Genomic DNA, 3,508 nt, shown 5'->3' on the forward strand with positions numbered 1-3,508 from the left:
CTTCCTTCCTTCCTTCCTTCCTTCCTTCCTTCCTTCCTTCCTTCCTTCCTTCCTTCCTCCTTTCTTTCTTTCTTTCTTTCTTTCTTTCTTTCTTTCTTTCTTTCTTTCTTTCTTTCTTTCTTTCTTTCTTTCTTTCTTTCTTTCTTTCTTTCTTTCTCTCTTTCTTTCATTAATTTGTTTGTTTACTTTTAGTTTACAAGATTCAATTCCACAATTCCTTGAGTTTCACATTCTATCCCTCTCCCTCCAAACTCCCCCCCCCCCCATGGCGGCATACAGTCAAGTATAGGATCTGTAAATATTTTCACATTAGACATTATTCAGGTAATAAAGACGGATTGTATCAGATGGAATGAAAAATGGTAAAGACAAAATAAAACCAAACAAGAAAAGGAGAAAGATCAGGTAGTTTGCTTCAATCTGGTTACAAACTCAGTTCTTTCTAGTTCTTTCTCTGGATGTAGACATCTCTCTCCATCATGAGCCTTTTAGGATTGACCTATATCATTGCATTGCTGAGAAGAGTCCAGTCTATCAAAGTTGGTCATCACACATACATTGTGTCTCTAATTCTGTACAAATTTCTCCTGGTTCTAGTCTTCTCACTCAGCATGAGTTCAAATAAGCCTCTCCAGGTAAATATGAAGTCTAACTGCTCCTTGTTTCTTATAGCACAATAGTATTCCATAATATGCATATGCCACAACTTTTTCAGCCATTCCCCAATCGATGAGCACAACCCTTAATTTCCAATTATTTGCTATGACATAAAGAGCTGCTATAAATATTTTTGTACATATGGGTCTATCTCCCACTTCTATGATCTCTTTGGGACACAAACCTAGAAGTGGTATTGCTGGGTCAAAGGGTAAGGAATTATTTATAGCCCTTTGGGCATAATTCCAGATGGTACTCCAGAAAGGTTGGATCAGTTCACAACTCCACCAGCAATGCATTGGTGTTCCAATTTACCCACATCCTCTCCAGCATTTGTCATTTTCCTGTTTTGTCACCTTAGCCAATATGACTGGTGAGATGTGGTACCTCAGAGTTGTTTTGATTTGCATTTCTCTAATCAATAGTGATTTAGAGCATTTTTCTCTGAAAACTGTCTATTCATATCCTTTGACCATTTATCAATTGGGGAAAGACTTGTATTCTTTTTTTTTTTTTTCTTTTAAAAGCAATCGGGGTTAAGTAACTTGCTCAAGCTTACACGGCCAGGTGTTTCTGGGTGGGTGCTAAGTGTCTGAGCCCGGGATTCGATCTCCAGGTCTTCTCAACACTGCAGCCAGTGCTCTTACTCGCTGTGCTACCTGGCCATCCCCAAGACTTGTATTCCTATAGATTTGACTCTACTCTCTATATATTTTAAAAATGAGTCCTTTATCAGAGACATATATTGTAAAAATCCTTTCCCAATTTGTACAGAGCTCTTCAATTTAATGTAATCAAAATGATCCATTTTGCATTTTATAATGCTCTCTAATTGTTATTTAGTCATAAAGTCTTTCCCTCTCCAAAAAATCGGACAGGTAAGCTATTCCTTGTTTTTTGAGATTGCTTACAGAATCACCCTTTATACATAGAACACGCACCCATTTAGACTTGCTTTTGGTACATGGTGTTAGGTAACGGTCTATTCCCAGGCTCTGCCATACTATATTCCAGTTTTCCCAGCAATTTTTGTCAAATAGTGAGTTCTTTTCCCCAAAAGAGGAGTCTTTGGATTTATCAAACAATAGATTACAATAGTCATTGATTTCTGAATCTCATGTGCCTAATCTATTCCATTGATCCACTGCTTTATTCCTCAGCCAGTACCAAGTAGTTTTGATGACTGCTGCTTTATAATACAGATTGAAATCTAGTAGAGCTAATCCACCTTCCCTAGCATTTCTTTTCATTAATTCCCTTGATATTCTGGATCATTTATTGTTCCAAATGAATTTTGTTATTATTTTTTCTAGCTCTATAAAGTAGTTTTTTGGTAAATTAATTGGTATGGCACTAAATATATAATTTAATTTTGGTAAAATTGCCATTTTTATTATATTAACTTGGAACAGCCATGAAGAATTGATATTTTTCCAATTAGTTACATCTGACTTTATTTGTGTGAAAAGTGTTTTATAGTACTGATCATATAGGTCCTGGGTTTGTTTTGGTAGGTAGATTCCCAAATATTTTATTATGTCTACAGTAATTTTAAATGGGATTTCTCTTTCTTTCTCTTGCTGTTGAATTTCATTGGAAATATATAGGAATGCCTAGGATTTGTGTGGGTTTATTTTATATCCTGCAACTTTGGCAAATTAATTTATTGTCTCAATTAGTTTTTTTTTTTTCCTTGATTCTCTAGGATTCTCTAAGCATGCCATCATATCATCTGCAAAGAGTGATAGCTTGGTCTCTTCTTTGCCTAATTTGATTCCTTTGATTTATTTTCTTCTCTAATTGCTACTGCTAACAATTCTAGTACCAGATTGAATAAGAGGGGTGATAGTGGACACCCTTGTTCAACCCTGACCTTATTGGAAACATTTCTCGCTTATCCCCTTCACATATAATATTTACTGATTGTTTTAAATAGATGCTACCTATTATTTTAAGGAATGCTCCATTTTTCCCCTATACTTTCTAGTGTTTTTAATAGGAATGGATGTTGTATTTTGTCAAAAGCCTTTTCTGCATCTATTGAGATAATCATATGGTTTCTGCTTGTTTTGTTGTTGACATGATCAATTATACTGATGGTTTTCCTAATATTAAACCATCCTTGCATTCCTGGAATAACTCCTACCTGATCAAAATGTATTATTCTTTAGATAATTTGCTGTAGTCTTTTTTCTATTATTTTATTTAAAATTTTTGCATCTATGTTCATGAAGGAGATTGGTCTATAATTTTCTTTCTCTGTTTTATCTCTTCCTGATTTACATATCAGTACCATATTTGGGTCATAAAAAAATCGGTTGGACTCCTTCTTCACTAATTTTCCCAAATATTTTGTAAAGTATTGGAATCAATTGTTCTTTAAATGTTTGAAAGAATTCACTAGTAAATCCATCTGGCCCTGGAGATTTTTTTCCTAGGGAGATGACTGATGACTTGTTCAAATTTTTTTTTTTTCTGAGGTGGGGTTATTTAAAGTAATTTTCTTCCTCTTCAGTTAATCTGGACAACTTGTATTTTTGTAAATATTCATCCATTTCCCTAAGATTGTCAAATTTATGTGTATGCAATTGGGAAAAATAATTCCTAATTATTGTTTTAATTTCCTCTATATTGGAGGTACATTCACCATTTTCATTTTTGACACTAATAATTTGGTTTTATTCTTTCTTTTTTATCATATTGACTAAGGGTCTATCAATATTATTGTGTCTTTTTTTTTTTCAGAAAACCAGCTCTTAGTTTTATTTGTTAATTCAATGGTTTTCTTAATTTCACCTTTATTAATCTCTCCTTTGGTTTTCAATATTTCTAATTTAGTATTTAATTTGGG

Source organism: Petaurus breviceps, unplaced genomic scaffold (assembly GCF_028583685.1).
Source record: "Petaurus breviceps papuanus isolate PSGF00001 unplaced genomic scaffold, PetGlider_PUasm1.0 91133, whole genome shotgun sequence".
NCBI lineage: Eukaryota > Metazoa > Chordata > Mammalia > Diprotodontia > Petauridae > Petaurus > Petaurus breviceps.